At 37.0% G+C, this 12510-nt stretch overlaps 1 pseudogene; it reads left to right on the forward strand.

Annotated features, from left to right (window-relative positions):
- Positions 1–2009: 2009 nt before the first annotated feature.
- On the forward strand, positions 2010–2523 carry LOC110317434 (annotated as a pseudogene).
- Positions 2524–12510: the final 9987 nt, after the last annotated feature.

Below are 12510 nucleotides of genomic sequence, written 5' to 3' on the forward strand. Positions count from 1 at the left end.
GTGTGTGTGTGTGTGTGTGTGTGTGTGTGTGTGTGTGTGTGTGTGAGAGAGAGAGAGAGAGAGAGAGAGAGAGAGAGAGAGAGAGAGAGAAACATTCTTATAGATATGTATTTACTTTTATAATCAAGACTTAGACATTAAGTTTGACTCCTTGACTATTTCTCCACATTTTTTTATTTGTCTTAATACTTTATTATTGTATTTGGGGGGCATGTACTTTTAAGTGTTAGGCTATAGAACAGATAAAAGAGCTTTGAAGTGATACTGGAACAGGAGGCTCCCTTACTCAGAATTCTACCCCATCACTGTTTGATATTAGCGTGTGGGAGAGGGCTGTTCATGGGGTGGGCTGGAGGGATTATGATCCCCCCCCACTAATACTGAAGCACACCATGAGGAATTTAGACAGTGGGCAAAAACTTTCATAGGGAGAGAGAAGAGGCACAAGGGAGGGCTACAATTCACCTTGAATTTCTCTGACTCAATTAACTTTTTATGCAAACATTTTACTTTCCTATAGTTCAAACATCACAAGCAATTTAAATTCTTTTTAATGTTGGTTTATGGACATGGTTTAAAAGTGAGAAGTATTATATTCTAGTATTATCTAAGGCCACAGAATGTTTTATTTTCTGTAACTCTGATGAAATATTATATGGTGGCTAACATCTTCCTTTAAGTTTTATTGTGAACTGAGGGAAATAATGTAATGGTATTAAGGTAATAAAGGAACTGGCACTGTTATTGGACTATTGGGAGTAGATTAAGAACAATTTGTATTATGAGACATATATAAAACCTGGGATGTGGAAGAGATGCAATGTAATGAGTTCCAAAAATTTTGTGCATAATCCAAAGATTTCTATGTTGTTAGCTTAATTTCCCATGTAATAGTAGGAGATGAGTGAGAACCTTCTAGAATTGGGGCTTAGTGAGTGTCTTTAGATCTCTTAGATAGCATCCCCAAGAGGGAGCATGAAGCCTTCTCAAGGACAATGTGTTTCTTCTTGATCCTGGTGTGCTCACAGCAATGCCATTACATCCACTGAGCCCACAACAAAACCAAATCTATGCCTAGGACCATGTAACTGAACTCTCAAGCTTCTGTTAAAGAAGCATTCTTTCTTCATAAAATTATTCTGTGTAAATATGTCATCATGAAAACACCCTGCATCAACCAAATGCAAACAAAATAATAGGAGGATAATTCATTTCAAAATTAACGTATCACATCAACTGTCAGATATATTTTAAGTACTTAATTTCTAAATTCTGGAAACATACCATTGTGAGCTTATTTTGAGTACCCCTTAATTCAATCTTGCAAGTGAGAACATTTGCATCTGTTGAGACACTTTATTTGGGGGAATAGAGGATATTGCTCAGTGGATGAAGTGCTTTGTGCACAAGCACAAAGACCTTGCCATGGATCGCTAGTACACACAAAAGTATGGTGTTGTCCAGCTATTATGCCAGAGCTGGAGAACAAGGACAAGCAGACGCCAGGGCTTTGCTGGTCAGCCATCCTATCAGACATCACGTCTAAGAATCAGTAGTAGATGCTTGTAGCCTCCTTGGGTAACACAAAGAGAGTAGAAGCAGTCACCTTTGCATCATTTGCATCCTCTGATTAAACACTTAAGGACTATCATTTTCTCACAACAACTCTGTCAACATTGAATTGGAGGCAACACTAAGGCAACTGAAGTGGCGTTTTAGAATGAAAGAGTCTGTGATAAGTAAATTATTCCCTGTCACAGTACATTTGAATTAAACTTCAAAGTCATCATAGCTATGAAAAATTCTCCAACTAAACTTATGCTGGTTCTGATTACAGCCATCTCTACACAAATGGAACTTGGAGACTGAGTGGGAATTCTGTGACATTGCTCTATAAAGAGGAAGACAAATGAGCATGAAGAGAGGACAGGAAATTTGAATCCTAAATGTGACTTCCTGTATGAAAAGATGTAACTCGGGGGATGTTCGGAGTGGACACAGCGGTCGCTGCCTCTAAAGAGAGAATTCCCACACCCATGGCTGGGGTTCTGCGCTCTGTGTTCCAGAGGCCTCCAGGCAGACTACAGACTGTGAAGAAATGTGCAGAATCTCTCATTGGTACAGAATGGATTCGTCACAAATTTACCAATTCAAGAATTCCAGATAAAGTGTTTTAGCCTAAACCTGAAGATCATGAAAAGTATGGTGGGGACCCCCAGAACCCTCATAAACTGCACATTGTCACAAGAATGAGAAGTACGAAGAGGCGTCCATACTGGGAAAAAGATAGCATCAAGATGCTCGGACTACAGAAGGCACACAGCCCTCAAATTCACAAGAACATCCATCCCATCGGTGAATGCAAAACTCAAAGTGGTTAAACACTTGATACGCATCCAGCCCCTGAAGCTGCCGCAGGGACTTCCCACAGAAGAGACCATGTCCAGCACATGCCTCAAGAGCACTGGGGAGTTGGTCGTGCAGTGGCGCCTGAAGCCCGTGGAGCAGGAGGTGAAGTCCTGACATCACACAGCTTCAGCTCACAGATGCACTCACTGAGGGAACCGTTCTCATTAAAGAGTATGTTCATCCAGTCAAAAAAAAAAAAAAATGTAACTCTGGGCAATGACTTTCATTTTCCCTTGATGGTGGAAGAAGATGAGATTCCCTGGATTCAAGAAGATTCTATTGAAGAAATGCATTTAACAAATTATTTTTTAAAAAATACACATCCCCATGGGGCCCTAAACAAAATTCATGTTTACCATTTATAGAACATTTTGTCATAAGCTTTATTTAATACCACATTTCTCGATTCTGGATCCACATCCAGAATGTGTGGGATTCATCTGAGTCACACTTGCTGTGTGAAACCAAATCCACAGAAGACTCTGGTTAAAAATTCTTTTAAGTCAATATTTAAAAAGTATTATTGGGACTCTTTCATTTTTAGTCATTTATTTGTACTTTGCTTTTATTTAGGTCATTTTGAGCTATATGAATACACACACACACACACTATATATATATATATATATATATATATATATATATATATANATATATATATATATATATATATATATATATATATTTAATTTGTTTGAAAGTTACATATATGCATACAATACACTCAAATGACTCCCTGCATTCTCTTATCTCCTTTCCACCTGTATCAAGATGTTCTGTCTTTCCTACAGTTCTTTTCCCACATCATGATTGTGGCTTGAGAAATGTAGTTTATCCAAGTCATTCTCTGTAATTTCTGTATTGTAAATGTTCATTGGAGCCTAGAGAGCCACATGTGTGGCTCCTCTCTCTCTCTCTCTCTCTCTCTCTCTCTCTCTCTCTCTCTCTCTCTCTCTCTCTCTCTCTTTCTCTGTGTGTGTGAGAGAGAGGGGGGAGAGGGAGAGAGAGACAGAGAGAGAGAGAGAACGAGGTATCATGCCATATAGATGGAGGCTGTAGGTAACTGTTCAGTTTCTACCTCATATATTTCATCTCTGTGGTGTCTGTGGTGCGTGTTTTAGTCCACATGTTCTGACCCATGGCTACTTGGCTCCTTTGCTTCTGTCCAGTGAATTTTGACACAAAACATAATGCTTAGCATCATGTGATGGAGGACAGTGGCTCACCTCAAGAAGGGTTTGATGCAGACATGGATGTTCAGCCTAGTCATGGCTCACACCCTCCTTCTGTCTCTACCTCCTTATACTCCATTAATTTCTGAGCTTACTAACAGATAGACCCTTTATTGGAATTGGAGCTCTCACAATTCAGTCACCTCCCAAATGCTTATCAGCTGGAGACTAAGCCTAACACCAAATCTAACATGACCCTTAGGGTTGTAGATTTCCACCATAATACCAAGTCTTCTGTATACCAAATATCACAGAAGGATTTTTCATGAGAGCTGTTTGAGAAAATGTAGATTTAATTTTGTTGAGAAAAAAATTTCATCTCAGAAGCGTCATCTAGAAATCTAAAATGTTGTGTTCCCATTGCTAGACTGGGTAACTGTAAGCAGGTCCATGCTATAGTGTGGTGAGAAAGAACACCAGGCATGCAGGATTTAGCTGAGCTGATGCAAGCAGACCCCTGTGATGAGCATCTCACTCAGCCGCTGCACCGGATCCTGCCTAGTTGACAATAAGGAAGCTGATGTTATAGGATGGAAACCTGTATGCTTTACATTTTGTCTTGCTTACAGCCACTTTATTGAGTTCAAGTACTAAACTAGACCTTAGAGGTTTAGCCCATTTTTTACCTCACACAATAAATACTCCCCAACTCTTTGGAGCTAAAAGACATTAGCTTGACACCTCTACTATATTTTGCTTCTAGAGACAAAATGTATGCGTACTCGTCAAAGGATGATGAAAACTCTTTCTTCTCAGTGATTTTTCAGCCTTTGCAATAACTACATTAATTTTTGAGGCTGAGAAAATTACCTTGGATATATAGCAGGAAGTTTTATACACTAGAAACAGCCACATCATTTTAAAAGATAAACTTTGAGATTCTGTTTATTTTTTTCTTTTTCTTCTTTTTTTTTTTTTCTTTTACATTTCTCATGTCCCTGATATAATTTGGTAATGTTCAAGCTGATAGTCCAGTATGTGTGAAAGTGCTTTTCCCTTTTTCCTAACAAACACAGCTTCATCCAGTGAAGGTGAATTGTGTCTCCCTGGGGATGTCAGGAAAGGAGAGGTGAAAGGAGAAGTTGAAATGCAAAGAGGAAGTTCACACTGTCAAGTGTGTGATATGTTGGAGTTTCACCCTGGGGACTACCCACTCCTACTGTCAGAAGAAGAAAGATCATTGGGAGTGAGAAAGACAATTCAAAAGACTGGAAATCCCAAGCCAAAGAGTAGAAATGAATGATAATATTTTACAGTTCCTGAAGAAGTTTCAAAAAAGTGGTTTCTCTTTTATTTCTTTCCTTTTTTTTTGATCTTGGCAAACAGTTCCATTTCTGGCTGGTATCAATTTACACAGCAGTTGAAATATAATTGAAAAGAAAGGAGATTTCTAGGTGAAGTTTAATTCGTGTTTTAAAATTTTAAAAGGAATAATTGAATAATTGTATAGTAATATTTGGATCTAAAATACATATATGCTTTGCAATAACCTAGTTCACATCTTATACACATGTGCACAAACATAATCATATATATTCATAAGCACAAGATCACACACACACACACACTTCCCACTTCTACATTTTGAGGATAATTTTTAGACTAAATGACCTTTAAAGATCACTTTACTGTGACACTTCATTCAGATATCTTCAAGTAGAACTGAGAACAGTCTATGTTTTATGAATTCACACTTGGAAAACTACAACGATGCCATCATTCCTAAGGTATAAATAAGATTTTGCTTAAGGTCAGAGAAGTGATAGAATTAGGAGTGGGATCGTCTAATTTCAAAATTCAAGGCAGGAGTTCCTTGCACCAAACTAGTTTGGGTGTAATGGATCTGAATGTCATGATTAAAGGGAGTAGTTTATGACATTAGTAAAGACATTCCTTGGAACAGTACTCTTAGATAAATGACAGTGATTGTTACATAGGAACGTTTGTAGGTTAACAGTCACAAATAATTTAGAAACTGTATATGTTATCTCATATAGCACAATCTAATCAAATAACTAAATGCTAACAATGGTGTTTGTGGGAAATTTTTAAAGCTATATATATATATATATATATATATATATATATATATATATATGCGTGTGAGTATGTTCATGTGTCCGAGTTGTAAATTTTCTTTGATGTTTTATCCTATATATTAAGATATTACACAACATAGATTAATTTTGGAGAGAGTTGGAGTGATATCAACTATCATCTAAAGACAAAAATGGGAAAGTTGTGATGCTTTAATTTTATAATTTCATTTCTTTTCATTACACACACATATATGCAGGTATACAGGTGTGTGTGTGTGTGTGTGTGTATGTGTGTGTGGGGGGTAATTTGAGGAGGAGTACATCTTGGTGTTGAGAATATCCCAGGTTTGAAATCCTGATTATACTAGCTCACATGTCATGTTGGGACATGCCACTAGGCAGGAATTTTTAATATTTCCACGTACACATCCCATATTGAACTATTTAGTATCTATGTTTTAAACTCTTACTGTCTGTATTTAGTTTCTAGGTATATTTAATCATATTTATAAATGAATATTTAATATGTATTTATATTATTATTAGTCTGAATTTAAAATTTAAAATTTGGCTTTCATTGTTCCATTAAAATAGCATTGTTTGAAATTAGTAGTTTCCTTTACCAACTTATTGGCTTTGTAAATTGTTCAACTTTCATACACAGTTGCACTAGCCTGTTATCCATCATAAAGAAAATACATTTAAGATTAAGAAAGGAGGAGAGGTTTGTGTTGGTTCGTAGATTCAGTCTGTGTTGGGCTATCTCAAATGCTTATGATTTGGTGGCCAAGGTCACCATCCTGTGAAAGGACATGAGATAATGGAATAAATCTGCTCATGGGAGCTGCATGGGAAAGAGACAAGGAGGAAGAGAAAAAAAAAAAGACAGACGGAGGCAGAGAGGAGTAAGGTAGACACATGGAAAAGACAGAGAGAGAGAGCGAGGAAAAGATGATTTCTTCTTTGGTACACAGGTTTCTCTGAAGTAATTTGCTCAATTTTTATATATTTGAGTCTACTCTAAATACTTCTTTATTCTTTATTTCAAATTCAATTTTTATTTCAAAATCTTGTTAATATAGTCTTCATGATATTTTTACTTTTACATTTCTTTAAATTTATATCCTGACTCAGTAATTTACTCCACAGATAGAGCCTCGGGCATTTCCAGGATTTGCCTTTGTCTTTGCTCCTGCTGAAGGTTCACCTTGCTTTGCCATTATTCTCCAGCAAGTGGAAACAGCTCCATAAAGTCATCTCCACATAAAGCTGATTAAAGCTGAATGATAAAGTCTGTTTTTATTCATCCTAATTGAATGAGGAAGGTTTGTTCAGTCAAGTACCATAAGACGTCTAAGATAGCAAACAATGTCTAAGCTATCAGACTTTCCTAGGAATTACATATTTTCAAGTGAAGAATCAGAAATTACTCTTTCTCATTACAATAGTGTCATAATGAACTGAATCAATATGTAGCAAAATGTATTCTCTGAAAACCAAATGACATCTTAAAATAAAGTATTAAGGCATCCACATTATTAGAGAACATTCTTTATGTGGATATTTGGCAAGTGTGATTTGTTTAACTGGTGGTTTTTCTTTGCCATGTTCCTGGGAAGTTTGGATACGTCAATAGTTCCAGTCACTTTCTTGTTCTTTAGTTACAAAGATGAACATCTTCATCACTTGGAATGATCCTTAGAAATTATTCACATTTTAAGATAACTTCTTAAATGCTGTTAGTTTACATGGTGGTAGAATTATGCTATTTATTTTATATTTAAGCACATGCCATGCATGATGATAATAACCATTCTTAGTCTATCTTCCTTGTTGCTTCTTTCCTCATACAGTATTGAAAATACTTAAAAAATAGTATTAGTTTCTCCCTCAAAAGGTATTTGAGGATATTTTCTCTATAATACTTCTATAACAACTTTGTTTGGTGATTAAAAGATAAATTATACATATAATTATTTATAACTACCATACCTAGCAATGTGGTTGTTGTTAAGCCACCTCACAGATTAATTTATCCTTTGTAATTTGTCTGTATTGGGGCTGAGGAGATGATCCATCAATTAAAAGTCCTAGCTACTCTTGCAAAGGGTTGGGGTTCACTCCCCAGCACCCATATGGCAGCTCACAGCCTCCCTTAACTCAGTCTCCAAGCGATCTGACTCTATCTGCCATCCAAAATGCTTACTGCAAGCTGTTGATGCTGACACAGAGCTGTAGACCAGTGGTTCTCAACCTGTGGGTCGTGAACCCTTTGGAAAACCCCTATCTCCAAAATATTTATTCATAATATAATCATAAAAGTAGCAAAATGATAATTATAAAGTAGCGACTAAATAATGTTTTAGTTGGAGGTCACCACAAAGTAAGGAACTGGTTTAAAGAGTCACAGCATTAGGAAGATTGGGAGCTACAAATGGAGATACAGCTAAGAAAAATAATTACTTATTTTTGAAAAATATTCCTTATCACATTTATGATCTGATTTCTTTATCTTCACTTGGCAATCTAAATGACAAAGAATAAGCACTACCCAGGTGATTAGGATACTAATTTTCAGACTCAGCTGTTGGAAGGAAAAGGAAGGAGTGAAGAATGGGTCATGAACCCAGCACTCTAGGAACCTTCAGTTAACTAATTTCAGGATACAGATGGAGAAGCAGGTCATTTTGTGTTGAGTTCCTTACTTCCCATGCATCTGTAGCGACAGCAGCACTTCTGTGCATTGTCTATCTACTTCCCCTACAATGCTGAATGTTGTGCACTTCAGAATCAGATTCCAGGCACTTTCCTCTCACCTAGTTGATCATAATACACTTCTGCTTCTATCGGTAGTCTTGCATTTTCATTACTGGGTTCTGTCACCCACAAAGTGAACTCCTTTATAATAAGTTTTCTTGAATACTCACCAGTATTTCTATATTGTGGGTCTCACCAATCCTAAGGTCTATATTATTTCAAAAATCATCTCATAATTGTGATCTGGTAACATCTTACAAAGAATAACCTGTAGGTGTGTGTTTATGCATATACACAAACATATCACACAACTATATCTACCAATGGATATGACATCTTTTGACATACCTTAATATAAAAATAATAATTGAAATAATAATTGAATACATAGTGATGTGTTGAATGTATTAACTAACCATGAATAAAAGGATCATTAACAATGCAAGCCCAGAAAAGTACTAAAAGCATAGGTCTGCAACACTCCAGAAAACTTAAAGATACAATTATCTCTCTGTATTTATATAGTACAGGTGAATTTTAAGCATATCAGATGAAAGTTTACTTTTTCCAAAGATGCATTTTCTTTACTGATACATTTAGTGTTCTTATAACAAGAGTTAAGAAACAACACATAGCATTTGAATAATGGCCTTGGTTGAGATCATTTGGTACAGAACATAGTGCCAATCATCAGCCAGCTTCCTAACTACAAATGACAAACTGAGAAAATAATCAGAGAAATAACAACTTTCACAATAGCCTTAAATAATATAAATATTTTAGGGTGACTATAACCAAGCAAATGAAATACTTATAAATATAAATTTTTAAGACACTGAAGAAAGAAAGTGAAGAAGATATGAGAAGATGACATGATCTCCCATGTTTGTGAATAGATAGGATTAATATAGTAAAAATGTCCATCCTACCAAAAGTAATCTACAGATGCAATGTAATCCACATAAAACTTCTATTACAATTTTTCACAGATTTGGAAAGTATAATTCTCATTTCATATGCAAACACAAACAACACATGCACAAATGGTAACAACAACAACAACAATAAAACAGGATACCTAAAGCAATTCTTAATCATTAAAGAGCTAAGGGAATTATCACTCTTCCCAATTTCAAGCTGTGATGCACAGCTATAGTAATGAAAACAATATGGTATTTACACAGAATCATAGTTGATCAATAGTATCAGATTGAAGACCAGAGATAAACCCACATATCTATGGACACTTCAATTTTGAAAAAGAAGCCAGAAATACACACTGGAAAAATAGACCTTGTCTTCAACAAATGATGTTGGTCAAACTGGATAGCTGGATGTAGACGTATACAAATAGATCCATATATCACACTGCAAAAACTCAGCTCCAAATAGCATAAAACCAGGTATGCTGGACCTGATTGAAGACAAAGTCGGGAATAGCTTTGAACTCCTAGGCACAGGAAACATCTTTGTGAAAGTTCATCATTAGCATAGATACTAAGCTCAACTATTAAGGAATGGGACCTCATGAAACTGAGATGCTTCGGTATGGCAAAGGACATCTTCATTCACCAAAATGGCAGACTACTGAATGAGAAAGGATTTTTTAACCAACTACACATCCAATAGAGGGTTAATATGCAAAATATATAAAGACTGGTGGTGCTGGGGGTTGGTCTGGTGCTGCTGTATATTCAGATACATAATACTGTCCCCCAAAATCTGGTTGCAACACAAACTCTTCTTGTTTAGCTTGCTTCAAATGTGGAAAGCTACCAATGGGTGAAAACTGACCTTGCTTCAACTGAAGACAGAATGCTGTCCAAAATGGACAAACCTGGTCACAGAGAATTTTGCTGCCAAGGTTTGCAAGGACAAAGAAAGGCAAGACCTTCACAATTCCTGCTTCATAAAAGGTCTGGGCCAGAAGGCTAAAGATGGATGCTCCAAAGTTTTAGAGAAATTCTGGAGGACTCTTCAGACAGCCAGCTTTGTCATCTCTGTAGTTTTAGAAGCTGCTTGCCTGCTTATTAGGGTAATGTTTTGTTTTTCTCATGTCTCTAACGGGGTTGAAGATTAGATATAGTTTCACAATTAAGCTTAAGTTAATTACAATGTAAGATTTTTTTTTTAGATAAAAAAAATGCTTTTAGGTTAGGATTACAAGTTATGATAAAAAATGATTTAGGTATAAAATTTTGAGCTCACCAAGACAGGGGAAAGAATAGAATACTTTATCCAAAGTCACCAAATATAGGTGAACTGGACTTGTCAATGTAAATCTTAATAGTTTTCATAATTGTTTCATAATTGTTCTTACTGTGTGTTGTTTATTATTGTAAGATAAAGAGCCCTTTTATTTAGACAAAGGTAGGGAAAATGTTGGGTGTTTTTCTTGTGCTACTATGTATTAAAATGCTAAATTCTGGCCCCAAAAAACTTACCTTGCCCCTTCCCTGCCATGACCAGATCCTTTCATACACCATGTGGTGCTGTGTAAACTTTGGTCCAAAATGTAAAGCTAGTGATTAAATAAAAGTGATTATAGTCAATTACTGGGGAGGATATAGGCATTGGAGGTAGGGATGTGAGTTAGGAGAACTTCTCATTCTTTTTACTCACTACCTGGGCACCGTGAGACAAGTATCAGTAGAAACAGAAAGAAGGATCGCTGTTCGGCCAAGGCTTGGAACGTAAAGCATGCCAAATTGTTGGAAGCCAGGAAAAGGGAATTCAGAATGAAAGCTGCAAAAAAATTGACTTAGCTGTGCCCCGGTCTTGAAATGTTAAGGTAGATCTTGAGTCATAAACTTAATGGGAATGTTTAGAGGTAGAAGGACTCATATCTTTCATGACTTATATTGCCTGCTTGTGATTAAATCAGAGAGTAAAGATGTAGCTTAAAGATGGAATTTATAATTCAATAGGAAGCAGATTCTAAATCGCTCCTCTGATGACTCACACCTGTGATCCCAGCACTCAATAGGAAGCATGTTCAAGTTAGAGGTAGAGTTTGAGTTAAGGGCCCGCCTTGGCTACAGTCTAAGTTCCAGGAAAGGCAGGGCTGTTCAGAAAGATCCTTTCTCAGATCCTCATTGGAAATTTCTCCATGGGCTAATAGGAAAGTGATGTGTTCCTCCCTCTCCTTTTGAGGTAAGAGGCCTGTGTGTGTCTCTTCCACCACTGCACAGGGCAAACACAGGACATTCTGTGCTTCCTAAGTCCTGAGTCAGAGGAGAATTTTCCCCAGAATGAACTGTATGATGAGTATTATTAGGAAGACTCCTGCATGCAACTTTGTTCTTCATTTTTAAAGTTGATGCTGAAGTGATTTGATGTTGGAGGAAACTACCATGGTGGAAGGAATGAAGCTATTTTGTTTGTAAGGTAGATGTGAAAATTTGAGGCTAGGGATAAAGTGGTACTGTTTGCATTTGTTCTAATCAAAATTCAGGTGTTGAGAAAGTGATGATACTAAGGATAAATGTGAACCAAGAGATGGCTCGGCACATAAAGCACCTACTGTGCTGCATGGTGACTAAGGTTTAAAGCCGTGTAATACTAAGCGGATTAGCTAACACCTTTAGTTCCAGACCACATACTGCATGATAAGGAGGAGTCAGAAGGATCCACTGAAGCTCAATCTTGTTGGCTAGTTGTGGGGAGCCGCCCTCACATTCGCCATTACAAGATGGCGCTGATGTCCTGTGCTCTAACAAACAAACAAGGCAGCTGCGCATGTGCTGGGTAGATTTCCATTCCCTTGTGCCCTGCCTTTCCCGTGGCGTCATCTGGGGTGACAGCAGGCCGCCAACCAGAGGGTTACATGTCCTAGGCGGCGATCTCGCTCTATATAAGCTGAGGGATTTGGCTCCTCTCTTCTCTTCTCTTTTCTTCTCTCTCTTCTCTTCTCTTCTCTTCTCTTCTCTTCTCTTCTCTTCTCTTCTCTTCTCTTCTCTTCTCTTCTCTCCTCTCCTCTTCTCTTCTCTTCGCCCTTTGCCTGTTGGAAGCTTATGCTCTCCCTCTCAAGAGCATTAAAGCTTTGCTGCAGAAGGATCCTGTTTGTGTGCCGC

Source organism: Mus pahari, chromosome 2 (assembly GCF_900095145.1).
Source record: "Mus pahari chromosome 2, PAHARI_EIJ_v1.1, whole genome shotgun sequence".
Taxonomy (NCBI): domain Eukaryota; kingdom Metazoa; phylum Chordata; class Mammalia; order Rodentia; family Muridae; genus Mus; species Mus pahari.